Here is a 21,264-nt window from a genome sequence, read left to right as displayed (position 1 = left end):
GAGTCTTGCTTTGCTGTCCAGCATTCACTGATTTTGCAAGAGCTACAAGTGCACTTGAAGAAGGAAACATTTTCTGTAGTTGTTGGTAGGAGTGTTCCTTGTATATCAATCACACTGTGTATTAATCTTGCTCAAATCATATGTATTTGCTGATATGCTTTTTTTTTTTTCTTGCTTGCCTGTTTGCTTACCCTGTTATTTCCCGAGGGTTAAAATGTGTGCTAAAATCTCTCACTAAAAGTATAGATTCATTTCTCTCTTCAGTTTTTGCTATGTATATATTTTTGGAGGCAAAGTTATTAGGTGCATACAAATTTAAAATTGTTCTGTCTTGTGAATGTAACCTTTTTCTCATAATGAAGTGTCATTTGCCTCTAGGAATTCTTTCTACTTCAGAGAATGCTGCTGCTGCTGCTGCTAAGTCGCTTCAGTCGTGTCCAACTCTGTGCGACCTCATAGACGGCAGCCCACCAGGCTCCTCTGTCCATGGGGTTCTCCAGGCAAGAATACTGGAGCAGGTTGCCATTTCCTTCTCCAGCTTCAGAGACTACTTTGATACTAATATAGCTATGCTGTGTTTCTTCTGGTTAATATTCGCATCCTTTATATCATCCTTTTCCCTTTTCTGTCTGATTATTCTTGATCTTTTTAATACTTCACTTATGTCTCCCCTTAATATTTTGCTATATTTTCTTTACATAATTTTTGCTCATCTTTTAAAATTAAATTGTAGACATTGTGACTTCAGTATACATTTCTCCAAATAATCACCTAATATCATTTAATACCCAGACCATACTCAAAGACCCACAGTTGTTTCTAAGGTGACTTTGATAACTGTTGGGTCATTGCATTTGACTACGTGGCTCTTAGTTTTTCAAAATCTAGAATAAGCTAATGTAATTGATGTACTCTTAAATCAAGAGTGACCATAAGGAAATGAAATAGATATTTTAAAGGTTATATATATATATATATATATATATATATGTATATGTACATGACTATATATTATATATAATATATAGTAATACATCTCATTTGTAGTAATAATCTGAAAAAGCTAGAAAGTAGAAATGAAAAAATACTTTTCTACCTTCTACCAATTGTGAGCATTACTACCTTCTTGTTATATTTATCTATTTCTGAATTTTGAAGAAATCTTAGTCTGTTTCACACTATATACTCATTATAGTGGCTGAGAAATGAACATTCTGAGACTAAAGGTAGAAACTCTTTTAAGGCTTTCCAGGAATGTGTTTCAAATGTTAACAATCCCAATGTGTCAAAGCTTAATGGCAATAGAAAGGATGTCTTCTTCAAAGCAGACAGTGCATGGGTAATTACTTACTGCAGATATTTAGTTACTATGGATAATTAGTTGCCATACACCTATAGTGGATAATTGTCCTTTGCTCACTTGTGGTAAAAACTGAAAATGCCAAAGATACCTTCTCGGGCTGCCTCAAAGCTAAGCCATCAGCTTGTAACCAGGAATTAACCTGTCAAATTGACCTCCTCCAGACTCTGAGACTGAAATCATTTATGCAAAGAATTGGGCACAGTGGAGATCCTTCTGGGGTATACAGTGACAGTCACCTAGAGCAAGTCAGCATCTGATACTCAGTGCTGAGGTAGGTAGGGCTCAAGCCATGAGGTCCAGCATTCAGTGATGGTGGCAGCAGTGTTCCCACCAGAAGGACTCTGACATGATTTCAGCTCTGGTCTTGGTCAGTGTCTTATTCTTTCCCATTTCTTGAGCCTGTTTGTCCCGCCTTCTCTGATCCCCTGTCAAGTCTCAATATCCTTTAATAAATTACTCTGTTGAAACAAGCCAGAGTTTGATTCTACTGCTTGCCAAAAAAGCACTTGGTAAATTTCCATGCAGGAATTCTCCCCTCTATATAGCAGGACCTATTTCAAATGGCAGGAGAATTGACATGCATGAGGGAGATCAGGGGGCTGGGGGGAACAGAAAGGTCTCAGCAAGTTGAGTTCTCAGGACAGGTGACTGGGAAGAATCTGGTTGAAATTGGGTCAATATTGACAGGAAGGTAAGAGCACCTTCTTAAGAAGATAACATTTATCACTCTTGGGCACCTAATCTGGTGGCCAGCAGAGTGACTGCAGGGGCCATTCAGGAATCCAACTCTTGTAAATGTGGAAATGGAATGTTAGGCCTCCAAATGAATGGTAAGCCAAGTGGCCTTGACTGGGACTGACTGTGCATCTGAGACTCTAGGTGGGATCAAGGGGTCGTAGCAGATGAAGCTGTGTAGACTTGAAGTAGAAGCTAATAATCACCATGGAAGGTCATGCCACCACTTTTAGAAATTCTCTTTGGCAGTTTTCTTCAGAGCCAATTTTCAAGTAATACAACCAAGGCAGCCTTATTACATAAGAGGTCAACTTTATGTCTAACCAAAACCAGTATGGAGGGCCCCAGCTTGATCACCTTCCACATGGGAACAGACTTGGAATTAAATAAAAAATTTAAAGAAGTTTTGTCCATTTCAAAATCCAGAAAACCAAGGTTGGAACCACTGGGGATATTTTTAAAAGCATTGCCTGCTCTAAAGGCAAGCTTTAGAGTAACTATTTATTTAGCTTTTATATGTTTCCCAAGTTATACCAGGGCTTTGCATCAACTATCTTCTTTAAATCTCTCAACAACCCTGAAAGGTAGGTTTTAGTAACCTTGTTTTACAGATGAAAGCACAGGCTGAAAAGTTAATTATCAGATAAGACAGCACGTGAATGGTAAAGTGAGAATTCAAACCTAGGTCTAGTTCTCTCTAAAGCACATGCTCTTCCTCTAGGCAGTGCTTAGGGAGGAACCAGAAGACCTTAAACAATTTCAGCATTAATGTTGTCTCCTCAGGTAACTGCTTTAAGGAAACAATATCTACCTGATTATAAATTCCAGCTTTTAAAAGTCACAGTTAACATATCCAGGAGCCCATTTGTGAAATAACCCACAAGATTCTGCCCAAAGGCTATGAAATCTTTGATTAAGGGCTTAAAAACAGTGAAAAGCAATACACAGTGGATCTAACTACAGCTCAAGTAATAAAACACCTTCACTGATTTTCATACTCAGCAAAAGTATTTTTAATGATAAAAAATAATCATAATTCTCACTCTGCTAACTCAGTGACAGATTGGAAAATTAGCCTGGCTTGTGTAACCTTAAACGTAGCCGCGCTGTCTGTGTAGGCATGATGCTTTCTGCCACGGTGCAAAAGAGAGGGCCTGCTTGTGAAGGGGTTCTTTCTGGGCATTTCTTTCCATGATTCTTAGTGTGTATTTGTTAAGGACCACCCTGCCCCACCCCACCCCTGACCACCACCCCCTGCCCCCGACACGCACACACAATAGCTAGAAATCTCACCCACTAGAGTTCATTTGGCTAACCTCAGGCCAGTCCCCCGACTGCCTCTAACGCCCACCAGTAAGGACAAAGAAAGGGGAACAGACACTGAAGTGCAATGCTTTTATACCTCTTCCCTGCCACACAGCGAGGGAGGGGCAATTGTATAGATTGTGAGGGGGAGGTGGGGTGCCTGTGACTGGGTTGGCGAGAGAGGTGGTGAAGATTTCAGATTTTCTTTTTTAAAATAATAGTTTACTGTGTGAGCCTCAGCAGCAGATAGGGTGGTGCCTGCCCTGCTGGGTGGCACTTAGTCCCACAGACCCATTCACCATGGGATGGTCTGGGTTAGGAGCCAGGTCAGGGGATGCTAGGTCAATCAAGTCTTCCCTGGTGGCTCAGACTGTGAAGAATCCGCTTGCAATGCAGGAGACCTGGGTTCAATCCCTGGGTCAGGAAGATTCCCTGCAGAAGGGAATGGCTACTCACCCCAGTATTCTTGCCTGGAGAATCCCATGGACAGAGGAACCTGGTGGGCTACAGTCCGTGGGAGTCGGAGTTGGACACAACTGAGCAACTAACACTTTCACCTTGGTTGGTGCTTTGTCCTTGCCTCCCAATCACTGACACAGTGGGGAGTGTCAAGTGGTGCTGTGTTGTCTTAAGGTTTCCTAGAAACGCAACAATAACAGCTACCACTAATCAAGCAAAAACTTTCTGCTTCCCAAATCTGTCTGCCAGGGAAGATCCAAAGGCTGTTCTGAACCAGCTGGGCACTGATGTCTCTGTGCTCCTCTGATTTGTGGGTTTGGTGGTGGGAGGCAGGAAGGAACCCAGCAGAGGGGTCTTCCATGCTGTTGCCTCCCTCCTACAATTGTTTTAGATGTCCCAGCTCCAGCCAGATAGTCCTAGATTGTCTCTGCACAGCATGCACAAAAAAACCCCTGTTTTGTAAAAATAGCTCCTTTGATTTCTCCCAGCCTCGGACCCTGCTTCATTAGGGGCACTGACCAAGAGACAAGTCATCTGTGGCTGTCCTGGGGAGAGGGGAAAGGACCACCCATGGCTTCCCAGCTGCACTGCCTGTGGAGCAAAAAGTTCAGAAGCAAAGGATTTTTAAAAATATAATGATATAAAAAGAATGAAAGAAAGAAGACCTCTGAAAGCCCTTACCATTTCCTGCTATTGCCCATAGCGATTGTCCTTTCATTAGTGTGGTATAACAATGTGAAGGGTTTTTTTTTTTTTTTACTTTGATATCAGCCTAATTCTTGAGATTAAGCTTATGGCAAGCCACCTATCAAGGTTAGAGAAAAGAAAGGTGTAACTGGGAATACCACCAGTCCTTTAGCTATTGTACATTTTCATGTTCATCCTTTGAAGAGTGAGATAATATATTGTCTTGTTACTCAGGATCCCCTTGGTTACTGGCAACCGAAATCCAAATTGAACTTGTGTAGCAGAAAGGAAGGGTTTATTGGGAGAATATTGAGGTGTTTTAAGTAAATTGAAGGCAGGATCAAAAGTCAACCTTTGGGAAAGACAAGAAAGCAGTGAAATTTAATGCAAAACAAAACAATAAAACTGGGAGCCGAAGTGCTATTGGAATTCTCTCCCTCTGCCTTCCTCTTTGCTCTTTGTGGTTGCGTGCATATCCCTCTCTCTGAGTAGATCTTGAGTTTCACTCTTGTCAGATAGAGCACGAAAGGGGCCCTGACTTTATTTCTTAATTCCAGATAGAAATATTTTAGGGAAGGAGAGAATTGTCCTGACTTTAGGCAGGGACCCAGCCTGGTCCAGTTAATTGTGTCAGTGGGATGGGATCAGCTAAGAACATGGTTCAGCTCTCTTGAACCTCATGTTTGGAATGTGGAAAGCAGCAGTTCCAAGAAGGGAGTTTTTTTCTTGGAAGGAGGGAGGGGGTTTAATATTATATAGTATTAATATAACATTATTATAATCAATAATATAATTAATTATATAATATTAATGTATGGATGTGAGAGTTGGACTGTGAAGAAAACTGAGTGCCGAAGAATTGATGCTTTTGAACTGTGGTGTTGGAGAAGACTCTTGAGAGTCCCTTGGACTGCAAGGAGATCCAACCAGTCCATTCTGAAGGAGATCAGCCCTGGGGGTTCTTTGGAAGGAATGATGCTACAGCTGAAACTCCAGTACTTTGACCACCTTATGCGAAGAGTTGACTCATTGGAAAAGACTCTGATGCTGGGAGGGATTTGGGGCAGAAGGAGAAGGGGACGACAGAGGATGAGATGGCTGGATGCCATCACTGACTTGGTGGACATAAGTTTGGGCGAACTCCAGGAGTTGGTGATGGACAGGGAGGCCTGGTGTGCTGCAATTCATGGGTTCACAAAGAGTCAGACACAACTGAGCGACTGAACTGAACTGAATATAACTCCACAGAGATCTGAAAAGAATCCTTATCTGATTCTTGGCAACCAGAGTCTTGATATAAGCCAGAAATTAAAAACCTAATCCAGATATGGATATATGGCAAAAACTATAGGATTCATTCATTCATTTTAACTTGGGCCTCCTAAGAATGCAAAATATTGAGAATGACTCAACTCACATTCTTAAGTAAACCAAATACCTAGTAGTTTACACTCTTATGTATATACATTATTGTGTAAGGGATTTTAGGAAGTTTTATATTCACCTTTGGTTCCTCCTAGAAGACGCTGTGACCACTGTAAATTCATGTGTCTAAGGGAATTTTCTTTGCTTCTCTGGACTGGATTTTTTCTGCATACTCTCCATTGTTTTCATTTTATTTTGTTTGGTGTTAGACATCCACTTTTTACCTTAAAGCTCTTATTTCTAAATGTTGCCTCTGCTAACCCACTAAGACAGTTGTGTTCACAGTGGCCCCCTGGCCTGATGGAGTTCCCTCTGTACAGGTTCAAGGGCATCATTGTCATCCTGCTGAGGTGACTGCCTCTCCAGGCGCTGATGGTGGGTGGAATGTTCCAAGCCCCTTAGGCAAGATGAGCCTTCTTCTCCTGACTGGTGTCTGAAAAGCACATTAAGAGATTGCTCCTTTACACAGGTCTCTGGTGTAGTCTTCTGCACAAAATACTCCTTTCTTTCCACCACCCGTCTTGCCTGACTCTCCCTGCCACAATATGTTGCCAGCAGCCTAGATATTACTGTTCATTAATTCATGCCTAACATGCAGTGGCTTATACTAGGTGTTATTAAATGTCTAAAAATAGGCACAGAGCCTGGAAGTGAAAATTGCAAAATGGCTGGGTGGAAAAAATGATGGGACACAGAGCAGGCCTTTTGATATTTTTCGTTGTGGTTATCTTTTCCAGGTTAAATAAGATTCATACACATGGTGAACCAAGGGCAATTAGACACTTCAGATGTTATACTTTTTAGCCTTTTCCAAAGTCTGTTTTATTTCTTTAATTTAACGGGACTTTGCCTTGACTGGGACCATTTGCATAAGATGTCTTGCATTACATGTGTGCCATCGTGTTTGCATGTTTGCATTTCTCAAGGTTTGCCTGTCAAATCAGGCAACTAATTCCAGCAAATATACTTTCATGTACACATGGCCGTAATTGGAATATAAGACTATGCTAAAACAAACCCTCAAATGGTCTTTAAGAGTAAAAGCTTTTATGCTTTCTATTTATGGGAAGAATTTGGGGAGAGGGAGAGAATAGCTTTATTTTTAACATAATAAAATTGAGTATATAGCAGACTTCCCTGATGGCCCAGTGGTTAAAAATCCACCTGCCAATGCGGGGTGCACAGGTTCAGTCCCTGGTCTGGGAAGATCCCACATGTCACTGGGCAGTTAAGCCCGTGTGATGAAACTACAGAGCATTCAAGCTCTAGAGCCTGTGCTCCTCAACAAGAAAAGCCACTGCAATAAGAAGGCTGTGCACTGAAGACTCAGTGCAGCCAAAAATAAAGGAATAATTTAAATGCAAAAGTGTAGTATAATGTTTTCTGATTGTAACCTAAACAGCTGACAAGGCAAAGAAGGTTGCAGGATTCCTATCTGTGATTGCTGAACAACAGACCTTTCTGCTTTTTATTTTTTTGAATTGAAGAATAGTTGATTTACTATTATATTAGTTTCAAGTGTACAACATAGTGATTCAGTATTTTTATAGGTGATACTCTATTTAAAGTTATTGCAAAACAACAGCTATAACCTTTCTGCTTTACTTTCCTCCTCTACTTTCCATCACTCCCCATAAAGTGTTAGCCCACTGCTTACTCTCATCCTGTCTTCAAGCAGACCTGGCTAAGATATTTTCTAACTTGCTGTAAACATGATTTCACAAATAATCTTAGCACTATGATTTTATTTAATCTTTCTGACAAATCTGTAATGTAAATAGCCTAGGCCCACTCGTTATAAATGTCAAGGCTGGAATATGTATTCGCAATTTTTGATTTTAAGTCAAGGGCCTTTCTCATCATTCATATTTCTGAAATTAGGGTCTGAAGATCCTTGAAAGTCTGCAGTTGTATTTTCAAGGGGCCTTGAGTTCTCTGCAAGAATTTAATTTTGTGTTTTCATTTTGGTAATAATAATAAATGACTATCAACATATTTTCATTCCTTTGGATGATCAACTTAACAGAGAGCTGCTGTGTGCTTTCAGGGCCTGTATTTTTGTCTGTGTTTGAGATTTCTGTAGGTGCCAGGGAGTGCCACTTTAATTGTTGGAGACAAATGATTTGGAAAACACACATAGAGGCAGTTAATATGTGAAGATTGTTCTCACCAAGTGAAGGCCAAATGACTTCATCACAGGATGTATGAAGGAAGGCTCTGCGTAGTTGAATGGAGACAAGAGGCGGAAGCACTGAGTCATTACACAGCATGTGGTCATCAACACACTGGACTCAGAGGAGCCTGCGCAACAAGAACACATTCAGGTTGTGGGATAGAGTGGAGATCTGTACGTGTCCCAGCAAATTAAAATTGTCGATTTGAATTTTAGGAGTCCTACATTTGTTGGTTAGCAACTTAATTTTAATTTAATTTTTTGATGGGTATTCCCTGGTGGCCCAGTGGGTAGGATCCCGTATTTCCATTTCCAGGGCCCCAGGTTTGATCCCTGGTGGGGGAACTATGATCTCACAGGCCATGCGACATGGCCACACATGCACACACAAAATTATTGTTGTATGATCTCTGTAATCAAACATTCTTTATGTCTGGTTTTTCACCATATGAAATTATCTTCTAACTTATTAGTCTGCTTATCTATTATCTGTTTGTTTGTTTGTTTGTTTTCACAATAGGATATAAACTACTGGAGAGCAAAGACTTTGCTTCTCTATATTGCTTTTTCTTGACATTTGGACTCTTGGGGATTGAAAGAATTTACAGAGACCTTGTAGACCATGTGCATAAGAGGATGCAGGACATAACTCTAAGAGAGTTAAGTATTTAAGAGGTGAATAATAGAAGGAAGCTGGCAATGCCGACCAAAGGAACATCTAAGCAGAAAGAGGAGTGTAAACTCATGGAAAGACATTGGAAGATAGTGTTTTAAAAAGGAGGTCAGAGTCAGTAGTATAAATGCTGCCTATTGATGTGAAGTCGCTCAGTCGTGTCTGACTCTTTGCGACCCCATGGACTGTAGCCTACCATGCTTCTCCATCCATGGGATTTTCCAGGCAAGAGTACTGAAGTAGATTGCCATTTCCTTCTCCAAAATATAGTATCTAATGGTTGTAATGACTTGGAGGACATTGATAACCTTGGGGGAAGTATGCTTCATTGAAATGATGGAAAGGAAACAAGCCTGGAGTGGACACAGCGTCTTGAGAGAGGAAAAAGCTGAGGCAGTAATTGTGAATGACTTAACTCCTTCCTGAAAGTTGGCAAGGATGTAGCTAGAGCTGGACATGAAGCTGAGAAAAGAATTTTTTCTTTTTTTTAAAATAGAAGATAGTTGAGCTGGTGGACTGAGGCTGGAAGAGAAGTTGAAGAAAAAAGAGAGATGGAGGATAATGGATGTCACTAAGTCTGTGAGAAGTCAGAGGGGTGGAATTGGAAGATGGGGAGAAAGGGTTCAGAAAGAGTAGGCTACCACTTCTATTCTGATAGGAGAGAAGGCAGGATATATATACTCAACACCTGCTGTGAGGAAGTAACAAGGAGCATGGTCCCCATCCTTGAGAAGCAACAGTCCAGCTGGAGTGGCAAGACATTGCAACAGAAAAGAATAATACTCTGTGATAAGCTGGCAGGCAATGAGTGCTGGGACGTTTGGGAGGAGAGTGAGATGAGCTCCTGATGCTGTGATCAAGGAAGACGTCATGAGAAGCGGCACTTGATTTAGAGCTTGAAAGTAGAGTAGGATTGTACTAGTTGGAGATATAAATGGTAAGAGAAAATAAAGGAGAAGAGTGCATTTCATGTAGAGGACTGGCATGAACAAAGGATTGAAGTACTGGACTTCAATTAGTTTATCCTTCAGCAAAGAAACAGGGACTTCTTTTTGGGGAGGTCTGTACTCTGATAGAACACAGCAATTGAGAGGAAGAAAGAGACCTCAGAGACTATTCTGTCTAATGTCCTTATTTTTCTAGATACGAGAACCGGAGTGCAGAGAGATGGAAGTGACTACTGAAAGTTACAGAACTCTTTTTAGGTGGTGTGGTCTGTGGAATCTTAGTTTCCCAACCAGGGATCGAACCCGGGCCCTCCATAGTGAAAGCATGGAGTCCTAACTGTCAGACCACCAGGGAATTCCCTGGAAGTCAGAGAACTCTTAAGAGAGAGTTGGGCTCTGGCTCACAAAAGTAGTTTCCATGATAACACTATTATACATGTTTTAAGGATAGAATATGTTCAGTAAAACTGCACCTGATTTTATTAAATTACATTAGAGGAGCAAGGGAGTAAAGACGGGAAGAACTTTAGGTTTTTTTCAAAAAGTGATACAGTTGCTAGCCATGGTGATGATAAGCATTCTGAGTTTTGATGTGGAGACATTTCATTGTTACCTGCATTAATAAAGGGATAAAGATAATTCATTATTAGAAGATTGATGATTTCCTGTAATTCACCAAACATACTGAGCTCCTATGCCTTGGACAGATTAAGCCCCAACTGGCCAAAAGTGAATTTGAAGAAAAATTTATGTTGACTCAAAGTATGCATTTACAACAGACAAGGAGGAGGTATTCATTTCCTATTGTAGCTGTAATGAATTCCCACACACATCTGACTTAACCCAAGCGTACTGTCTTAAACTTCTCGAGGTCGGAAGTCCAACACAGTTCTCACTGGGCTAAAATCACAGTGTTAGCTAAACTACAAATCTTTTTTGGAGACTCCAGAGAAGGACTTGTTCCCTGCTTTTTCTAGCTTCTGGAGGCGGCCTTGTTCTCTTGCCTTGTGGCCCCATTCCTCCATACTCAAAACCAGCAACATTGCACCCCTCTGACTCTTTATCTAGTAATTAGGAAATCTGATCTCCCTCTGACCACACCCAGAAAAAGAGGTTCTCTGCTTTTAAGGACTTATGTGATTAGATTGGGTACACCCGGGTCAACCTAGGATTATCTCCTTATCTCAAGATCCTTAACCTTAATCACACCTTTGCCATGTAAAGTAACACATTCACAGGTTCTGGGATTAGGACATGGACATACTTGGGGGACGGGGTGGGGCGGGGGGAAGTGGATTCCCTGGTGGCTCAGATGGTAAGAATCTGACTGCAATGCAAGAGACTTGATTTCGATCCCTAGGTCAGGAAGGTCCCCTAGAGAAGGGAATGGCTACCCATTCCAGTATTCTAGCCTGGAGAATTCCATGGACAGAGGAGCCTGGCGGGCTATAGTCCATGTGGTCACAAAGAGCTGGACACCGCTGAGTAACTGACACCACTGAGTAACAACATGCACCCACATACTTGTGGGGAGGGGCATTATTTGGCCTACTGCAAAGAAGGAGAAAGAGAAAATGAAAAATTATGGAGTATTAAAGAGATGACTTACAGATAATTGGGAAAGAAAATGAGCATCAAGAGCCAGTAATAATTCACTGCTGCTGCTGCTAAGTTGCTTCAGTCGTGTCTGACTCTATGCGACCCCATAGACGGCAGCCCACCAGGCTCCCTCATAGCAAATTTCATTTTCTTATTTAATGGAGTTCCTCGGCAAATAGATGTGGGGATGCCAGGCACAAATTTATCAGCTCAGTTTTTCTCTCAGGATGTTCTTGTGGAAAGATGAAGGAATGTGTATCAGATGTCAGTGCAGTAAGCTCTATTCACAACTCATTAAACAACTGATGAAAAGTGGAAATGGAGGTAAACCTGGATGAAAGGCTCCTTGTGTGTCACAGGGCTTTTTGTCCTTGGTCCTTCTTTAGTCACAGCTTTATCAGTGACTTGGATGAGGACTTAAAGGTCAGGCTTATCGAATCTGTGTGCAACACAATAGAATTCAAAAGTTAGAGAAAATCTTAATAAACTGCGATGAGAAGATGAAAACATATGAATTGTTATGATAGGAAATTGTGAAGTCAAATTACAGGAAGAGAATCAGTTAAATACAGGATTGATGGTACTAGATTTGGTGTCAGTTTATTAGGGGAAAAAAGGGAAACAGTGAATGCATCTGTGAAACTAGAAGTCATGTTAAAAGCTCTAGTTAATGGTTTTTGAGCATTTATTGTGTATTGGATACTGTGTCAGGGACTTTACGTATGTCATACATTTTCACCTACAAAAAAATACCTTGCATATGTCTCACAGATTATTTTTTTAAATTTTTTTTAGGATTTAGAGATGTGAAGTAACTTATCTAAGATTGCAAAATTATCTATCAATACAAATTTGGGTCTGACTCCAAAGCCCATACTCATATAATAGAATCACAGGAGAATTTTTTAAAAGTCAAGGGGCTGTAGCTGCATTAGTGAGAATACAGTGCCCATGCTGTAGCAGAAGAAATCTTGGATGTATCTCCCAGTTTGAGCTCTTCACATTAGAGGGGATTTTTTTTTTCCCAGCACCCCGAGGTATGTGAGATCCTAATTCCCCAACCAAGGATTGGGGAATTCCCAATCCCATTCCCTGCAATGGAAGCACAGAGTCTTAACCACCGGACTACCAGGGAAGTCCCAAGTGGGAATATGATAAACAAATGTGCACAGGGGAGTATAACCAGGGTCATGAGTGGCTTGGACACTAAGGCATAGAAGTGATGGAAAAAACTTGGTATATTTTGCCTACGAGAGACTTAGATTGAAATGGGTGGCACAGAAGTATAACTACTTATGAAAAATATTCGAAAACAGAACTGTTCTCTCTTCTGGAACTTGTATGGAGGCAGATTTTGTTCAAAAGTGTGTGCTAAGTCACTTCAGTCGTGTCTGACTCTATTAGACCCTATGGAATAGCCACAGGGCTCCACAGTTCATGGGATTCCCCAGGCAAGGATACCGGAGGGGGTTGTCATTTCCTTCTCCAGGGGATCCTCCCAATCCAGGGATCAAACCTGTGTCTCTTATGTCTCCTGCCTTGCCAGGCAGGTTCTTTACCACTAGCACTACCTATTCAAGAGAACTTGATGTTAATGATTTATGTTAGAAAGTCAGCATTCGAGAACAGGCGTGTTGTCAGTTCCTTGGAAGTAGCAACCAAAGTTCTTTGGAGTTAAATGATGCTTGGCAGGTGCTCAATTTGTTTGTGTTGACTGTGTTAACAAGTGACTTTGTCAGGGACATCATATAAGAAATTAGTGAATTAAGAAGCAGGTTAGAAGAGATGGACTTGGGTTATTGCTGAGTTTGGAATTTTTCTTTTTTATTTAGATTTTTGATTTGAGATTATCAACCCACAGCCCTGGGTCCACTGTCCCTCTTTGCCTAACTGGTAAATTGATGCAAAGTTCTAATGGCCTGATTAACACTGGATTCTAATGACCTGAATGTCAATATCAAAAGTATTTCATATTTGTGTTACTAATAGGTCTCTTTCTAAACCTGTTAACGTTTTAATTGTTCTTGAGTAGCCGCCATTATTTCTTTCTCCCTGCATTTTGGCAGGATTGATTGGGTAAATCATAGAAAAACAAATTAAATTTGCAATCTGGCCACTTTCTGTAAACAAGCTAGCCATGTAAGGGCCGCTGAGTGGTTATAGTTTTGACAATAGCTGCCTTGAGTCAAGTGGAATTGCTTTAGAGGGTTCTCATGAGCTGTGGAGTGGTAAAGATGGCCAAGAGAATTCAGATGCAAAAGAAGATGCCACAGAACGGAGGCAGAGTTGGCAGTGGCCTGTATTATACATTTGAGGAGCCTCAAGAAAGGCCATTGTCTGGCTTTCAAAAAAATAATGTTGAAGCCATATGTATTTATCAAAATCCCTTCTTTAATGCAAGGTATATGTGTTATTAATTTGTGGTTCCAGTGGAGTAGACAGCTAAATAGCTCCTAACATTTCTGCATTTCTTTTGCTCTATTTTGATGCCCAGCTATTGGACTCAGGTTGGTTGGGTGTCACTAAGTTGGCAAGAATGTAGTGCATTATCCATTCCCTAACCCACCAGCATTTTATAGTCATTTATTTGTAACCCCTGCCATTTATTAAGTCTCACAGTTTCTTGTAATATGATCTCATGTCACCAGGGATACCTACAAGTGATGCATCTGTACAGCTATTTAGCCCTTTGAAAGCTGCCTCCTTGAAATTTAATTTGGGGGACTCTCTGACTTATTTTCCCATTCCAGTCATCCTGGCTACCAATCACTTACTCATTTGCCTTAGGTTCCTGACTTCCTGCTATTAGGGTTACTCCTTTAGTTTTCAGAGAAGACTCTTTCAGAAAGGTAATCCACTAAATCACTTGCATTTAGTTAGTTTATCAGATTAGTTCGTTTGTCCTTTTCTTTCCTAGGACCTCCTGTGTATCACTTAGGGTCTGTTTGGGAAATGGATGACACATTCAAGCTGGTAATTGAGGAGAATTTAATGAAGCGGCTGTTTACAAAGTGTGTGTGGCCTAGTGTGAGAGTGGATCTGAAAGGGCAAAAAGAAGAGATTCGGCACAACCTGTAGCAAAATGGGAGTTCCTACTCTGCTCCACCTCCTTACCCACACTATTCCTATGTGCCATCCCGTGTATGCTCTCTACTCCTCCCTTCATCCTATAGGTCGATGTCCAAATAACTCCACCACTCCACCTGAATCTCCCCTAGATACCTCACCCTCAACATACCCTGAATGAATTTATCACACTCATATCTTTATGCCCTTTATTATCTTATAAAATCAGTTAACATATCACTATTTTAATGGCCACATCAGAAATCGAGAAATCATTTTATACCACACTCTTTCTTTCATCCCCAATACCCCATCACCAATTCTCCTGATTCTGCCTCCAAGGTGTTTCTCTCTCTAGCTCCTTTTTTCTTTATTTCTGCTCCCACTTTTCTGGTTTAGGTCATTACTACTTCTTGAAACCTGTCTCCTGGCCTCCAGTAAGTTCCCTCTTGAAACTGTAACCCACATTGCCATCAGAATGTGTATTTAAAAATCAAATTCTGTTTCATTCATTCATTTGAAAAATATTTATTGTGAACTATTATGTGTCATGCTGTGCTGTGCTTAATGGCTCAGTAGGGTCCAACTCTTTGTGACCCCATGGACTGTGGCTGCCAGGCTCCTCTGTCCATGGGGATTCTCCAGGCAAGAATACTGGAGTGGGTTGCCATGTCCTCCTCCAGGGGATCTTCCTAACCCAGGGATGGAGCCCATGTCTTCCACATTGGAGGCATATTCTTTACCATCTGAGCCACCAGAGAAGCCCAAGAATACTGGAATGGGTAGCCTATCCCTTCCCAGAGAAGCTTCCCAACCTAGGAATCAAACTGGAGTCTCCCACATTGCAGGCAGATTCTTTACCAGTTGAGCTACCCAGGAAGCCCCATTTTGTGCTATATATTATGCTAAATGTTTGGAATTCAGAAATGAATATAACATGTTCTCTGCCTTCAATTATAATCTTGTGATAGAGAGAAGTAAGTATGAATTGATAGAATTGTGAACCAAATTAATAGAATTGTGACCCAGGCACTTATCTCATGATAGGGATAAGAGTGGCAGAGGAAAGTCCATGAAGAAATTAACACCTAGCTTAGCCCCGAAGACCTGATAGAAGATGGGCAGGTAAAAGGAAGGAGAAGAGGAGAGACAGACAGGAAAATGAGACAGGCTCCGAGTGCAACCCGGTGCACATTCTGAAAGCAAGTTGGAGAATAAGAGCTGGAAGAGTTTAAAGTAACTTAGTGTGGGTGAAGCAGAAACTGTGAAATCACTGGTCAGATGATGAAGAGTTTTAAGGACTTTGAACTTCATCTCAAAGATTATGGGGACCCCAGAGAACTTTAAGCCAAGGATTGGCATGAGCAGACTTGTGTTTTGGAAGGATTACTCTTGTAGTTGTTTGCAAATAGATTTGAAAGGGGTAAGATTGGAGACAGATTAGCCATTTGTTGCTACTGAACTCAGAAAGCAGTGGTAGATACAGAATGATCCAAAATGTATGAAAGTGGTATTATTTATAGGAGACATTGAAGAATTGAACTAGGAGAATGAAGAAGAGAAAGAAATCAAGACTGATGCCTAGAACTCTAGTTTGGGCAACTGGGTAGACAGTGCTAACATTCACCAAGGTAGAGAATTCAGACAGATAAGGTGTTGGAATGTCAGGTAATGAATTTAATTTTGGACGCACTGAGTTTGTATTCCTATAGGCCATTCGAAGTGGAGATGCTGAGTTGGATGTTCATATCTAGATTCTGAATTATGGTAAGACACGAGGTTTCTTAAGGCATTCCTATTGAATGAAAGTAAGTTTCATGAAGGACCAACATGCAAAGCTTGTTGAAGGAAAAGAACAAGTTCCAAAGAGCTAGGAAGAAAAATCTCCATTATCTACTGGATCAAGACCAAGCTCTTAAATTAGTTTTCTCTCTAACTTTATCTCATGCTAATCCCTAGTTCACAATTTAAGTTCTGTTTGTTCTCTTAGGTTCTATTAGTTTTATTAGATCCAGGTTGCTGGTGGTTCTTCATGGATACCCGGGTGTCTATTCCTAGGATATCTGTCTGCTATTTGCTTTTAGCATTTTCTTTCTCTGCCTGGAATATTTGTTCCCTTTTCAATATTTGGTTACAGCCTAATTATCCTTTAGAAATAATCTTGGGATTTTCTGCTCTGGTAAGACTTGAGTCCACTTGGTTGAACTACCTGTTCCTTCCCTCCTTCCTTTCCATAGCTTTTGTGTGTATGTGTTGTTTAGTTACTAAGTCATATCTGACTCTTTGTGACCCTATGGGACTGTAGCCTGCCAGGCTCCTCTTCCATGGAATTTCCCAGGCAAGAACACTGGGAATGGATTGCCATTTCCTCCTCCAGGGGATCTTCCCAAGCCAGGGATCAAATCCACGTCTCCTGTGTCTCCTGCACTGGCAGGGGTATTCTTTACCACTGAGCTGCCAGGGAAGCCCATATTTATCCTGGTATTTATCATATGATATTAAAATCATCTGTCTACCTAATGTACCTTAAAAATTGTTTCATGGCTTCAAGAATTGTACTACAAGTTGGATTCTCCAAGAAGCAGATTCTGAGACAGACTTTTTTAGTTTTGTTGTTGTTCAGTCACTCAGTTGTGTCTGACTCTTTGTGACCCCATGGACTGCAGCCAGGCTTCCCTGTCCTTCACTATCCCCCATAGTTTGCTCAAACTCATGTCCATTGAGTTGATGATGCCATCCAGCCATCTCATCGTCTGTCACCCCTTCTCCTCCTGTCCTCAATCTTTCCCAGCACTGGGGTCTTTTCCAATGAGTCCATTGTTTGCATCAGGTGGTCAAAGTATTGGAGCTTCAGCTGAAGGATCAGTCCTTCCAATGAATGTTCAGGATTGATTTCCTTTAGGATTGACTGGTTTGCTCTCTTTTCAGTCCAAGGGACTCTCAAGAGTCTTCTTTTTCGTGTACAGGATGTTTATTCAGGAGCATCCTTGGGATCAACACCTGTGGAAAGGAGGAGGAAGCAGGAGTGGGTCAAGGGAGAAATCAAGTCCTGTTGCAAACTCAGCTGCTTCATTCAATACCATGAAGAGGTCTGGGGCTGAATGCCCTTTCAGAGTTGTTCTCAATTGGCATGGGGTGGCTTGAGCGTCCTTTACTTTGTTGGAGAAAAGAAAAAGCAAGTTCCAAAGAGTTAGGAAGAAAAGTCTTCAATTTAAGTTCTATCAGTTCTCTTAGGTTCTTTTAGTTCTGGTAAGTTTTATTCGAAGCAAGTTGCTGGTGATTCTTGGGTCTTTGGGCATGGGCTGCCCCAGGAAGGGGCATGACATTGGAGGAGGCAGCTCCATCACTGAAGCAGTCCTTGCAGAGATTGGCAGCTGAATGCCATTTGCTGACATCACTTTCTATGGCTGGGACAGCACCTCCTTTCCTGTAAGGGGGTATGGCAGTGCATTGCAAAATCCATCACACACCAGATATTTTTCTTTGCCTTTCTAGGGCCTGCCATACTGTGTGGCAGATGCAAAATGTGGGCTGGGGCTGGGGTTGAGCAGTGGTTCTTATTTAAAACCTCATGCTCTTCCATTGGGCTTCCTAGGTGGCACAGTGGTAAAAATCCACCTGTCAATGTAGGAGACATAAGAGACAAGTTTGATCCCTGGGTTGGGAAGGTCCCTTGAAGTAGGAAATAGCAAACCACTTCAATATTCTTGCCTGGAAAATCCCATGGACAGAGGAACCTGGAGGGCTATAGTCCATGGGGTTGCAAAGAATTGGACATGACTGAGCTCACAGGCGCTGTCTTCCATTATGGCATTCAAAAGCCTTGTGGTGTTCCTCCTGGAAGACAATTTGGTGGATCTGTCTTGATTAGTCTAGGCTAGATGGGAAGAAAACATTAATAATTTCTTAACAAAACAAAAAATATTCAGGTAGGAAGAAACAAAATTTTCTAAGCTGGCAACAAGGACTAGAAAGGTAGACTGTTCTTTTAGGACCTACTTTTCTCAGATAGTTTCAAAGGAGTAAAAACAACCAAAGCCGCAAGGCAGAGCAAGAGACAAGACAAGGTTGATGATCAAAGGGGAGAGCAATATAGGAAAATAGCAATATTTCATACACAGCCACACACACTGAAATGTGTCAGCAATGCAAGGTCATTGTTAACTGCCAAGAATAAGTCTGAAATTGATTGTTAAATGAGAGGCAACATTGTCAAGCCTGGGTTGTATGCTTGCTTCAAAAGGACAAAATTCTGAGAGGTGGAATGAAAGAAAATTTATCCATTTGACTACAAAATGAAAATATGATGGCTCCAGGGCTTCCCAGGTGGTGCTAGTGGTAAAGAATCTGCCTGCCAATGCAGGAGATGCAGGTTCAATCTCTGGGTCAGGAAGATCCCCTGGAGAAGGAAATGGCTAAGCACTCCAGTATGCTTGCCTGGAAAATCCCATGAATGGAGGAGCCTGGTGGGCTACAGCCCATAGGGTTGCAAAGAGTCGGACATGACTGAACACAGACACAGCAGCATAGCAGCATGATGTCTCCAGTGCTGGATATTAAATTTTTTTTCATTACACTAAACTTGGCTAGTGACAAGGTTTTAGAAATTATATTTTTCCTCTCTACATAATTTAAAATACAAGATTTTGTTTTTTCAAGGGGAAAATTTTTTTTTTTTTGGCTGTACCACGTGGCTTTCAGTATCTTAGTTCCCTGATGAGGGATTGAACCTGGGCCATGGGTTCTTATAGCTAACTTTATGTTTAATGAGGTAAGGATGTCTGCTCTGCCACTTCTACTGAACATTCATAATGAAACTCCTAGTTAGTGTAACAAGGCAAGAAAAAGAAAAGGCAGTCAGAATGGAAAATAAAAATTTTTAGATGAAATTATTGCCTGAGAAAAAGGTCTCAAAGAATCTATAAAAATGTTCCTAGAACTTAAGAGTGAATTTGATAAGGTCTCAAGCTATGAGATTAACATACAAAAACAGTTGTATTTCTATATACAGGAATACTTTGTTTTATTGGTTTTATTAATACTTTGTTTAATTGTGCTTCATAGATGGGTTTTCTACAGATTGAAGGTTTGTGGCATCCCTGTGTTATGCAAGTCTATCACCACCATTTTCCAGCAACATTTGTTCACTTCCTGTCCCTGTGTCTCATTTTGGTAATTCTCACAGTATTTCATATTTTTTCATTATTGTATTTGTTAGCGTGATCTGTGATTAGTGATTTTTGATGTCACTGTTAAGACTTGCTGAAGGGTCAGATGATGGTTGGCTTTCTTTAGCAAAATATATTTTTAAATTAAGGTATATACTTGTTTTTTTAAACATAATGTTATTGCCAACCTAATAGATTACAGTTTAATGTAAATATAACTTTTATATACACTTATATATACACTTTTATATATATAAATTTTTTTTATATACATAAAAAAAATTATGTGACTTGCTTTATTTTGACATTGGCTTCGCAAAGAGTTGGACAGGACTGAGCGACTGAACTGAACTGAACTGAACTGAACTTGGTTAGTCTAGAACAAAACCCACAATATTGCTGAGATTTGCCTGTAATGACAATAAACAAAAATTGAAAATTAGTACCATTTACAATAGCACCCCAAATCAATCAGTAAATATTTAGATATACATTTATCAGGATCTGTTAGAGAAGGCAATGGCACCCCACTCCAGTACTCTTGCCTGGAAAACCCCATGGGCAGAGGAGCCTGGTAGGCTGTAGTCCATGGGGTCACTGCGAGTTGGACACAACTGAGCGACTTCACTTTCACTTTTCCCATTCATGCATTGGAGGAGGAAATGGCAACCCACTCCAGTGTTCTTGCCTGGAAAATCCCAGGGACAGAGAAGCCTGATGGGCTGCTGTCTATGGGGTCACACAGAGTTGAACACGACTAAAGTGACTTAGCAGCAGCAGCAGTATGCTTACAAGTGATAAAATGAATTTAAAAAACACTGATAAAATGAATAATAAGACTATTCATGGATTAGAAGATTCAATGACTCAATATACTTAAGATGTCTAGTCTCCTCAATTTGACCTATATATTTGGTACAATTACAATAAAAAAATCCTAGCAAGCATGTTCGCATTTATTGGCAAAGTGATTTTAAAATTTATATGGAGATGCGAAGGAGCATATTCAGTGAAATTTGCAAATGAACAAAGTTGGAAGACTTACACTACTTGATATCAATACTTACTGTAAAGCTACTGTTATTAAAACAATGAGATGTTGATGAAAATATAAATATACAAATCAGTGGAGTGGAATAGAGACTTTAGAAATGAACTCATAGAATTGTGATCAGTTGAGTTTTGAAAAAGATACAAAGGCCATTCCATGGAGAAAAGATAAGTCTCTTCAAGAAATTGTGCTGAACAACTGAAATCCCATGTGCCAAAAAAAAAAAAGAATCTAGACCTAAACTTCACATTTTGTACAAAATTAACCCAAAATTGGTAACAAAACTAAATGCAAATCATGAAGTTATAAAACTTTGTAAAGAAAACTTTCTAGGAAAAAAATCTTTGTGGGCTTAAGGTAGCTAGAGAATTCTTAAATATGATACTAAAAGCAAGATTTTCATAAGAAAAGTTGTTAAATTGACTTATGCATTATCAAATTGCTGTTAAGAGAATGAAAAGACAAGTCCCAGGTTGGGAGAAAAATATTTGCAAATCGTATGTCTGACAAAGACCTTGGACTGAGGATATGTAAAGAACTTTCCAAAGTCAACAGTAAGAAAGGAGCAAGCTAGTTTTCAAAAGAGCAAAAAACTTCAACAGATACTTCAGAA

General features: G+C 40.5%; 1 protein-coding gene and 1 long non-coding RNA gene across 4 annotated transcripts in view; one reads left to right on the top strand and one right to left on the bottom strand.

The window, feature by feature from the left end:
* The window catches only part of LOC114112973 (uncharacterized), a 41,093-nt gene extending 37,098 nt beyond the window's left edge, over positions 1-3,995 (bottom strand). Inside the window, exon 1 of the long non-coding RNA XR_006058642.2 lies at positions 3,860-3,995. This is a non-coding gene — a long non-coding RNA (uncharacterized LOC114112973). The remainder of the gene's footprint in view (positions 1-3,859) is intronic.
* The window catches only part of LOC121818625 (spermatogenesis-associated protein 31D4-like), a 201,702-nt gene that overhangs the window by 53,146 nt on the left and 127,292 nt on the right, over positions 1-21,264 (top strand). Inside the window, exon 3 of one of the 3 annotated variants that reach the window (XR_009599544.1) lies at positions 13,199-13,259. The exons of the other annotated variants lie outside the window; for them this stretch is intronic. The gene's annotated coding sequence lies outside the window, so the exon portion shown is untranslated. The remainder of the gene's footprint in view (positions 1-13,198; positions 13,260-21,264) is intronic. 3 annotated transcript variants of the gene reach the window in all.

This window comes from Ovis aries, chromosome 2 (genome assembly GCF_016772045.2).
Source record: "Ovis aries strain OAR_USU_Benz2616 breed Rambouillet chromosome 2, ARS-UI_Ramb_v3.0, whole genome shotgun sequence".
NCBI lineage: Eukaryota > Metazoa > Chordata > Mammalia > Artiodactyla > Bovidae > Ovis > Ovis aries.
The sequence above is the reverse complement of the archived record's forward strand: the minus strand, read 5'-3'. Positions and strand labels throughout refer to the sequence as shown.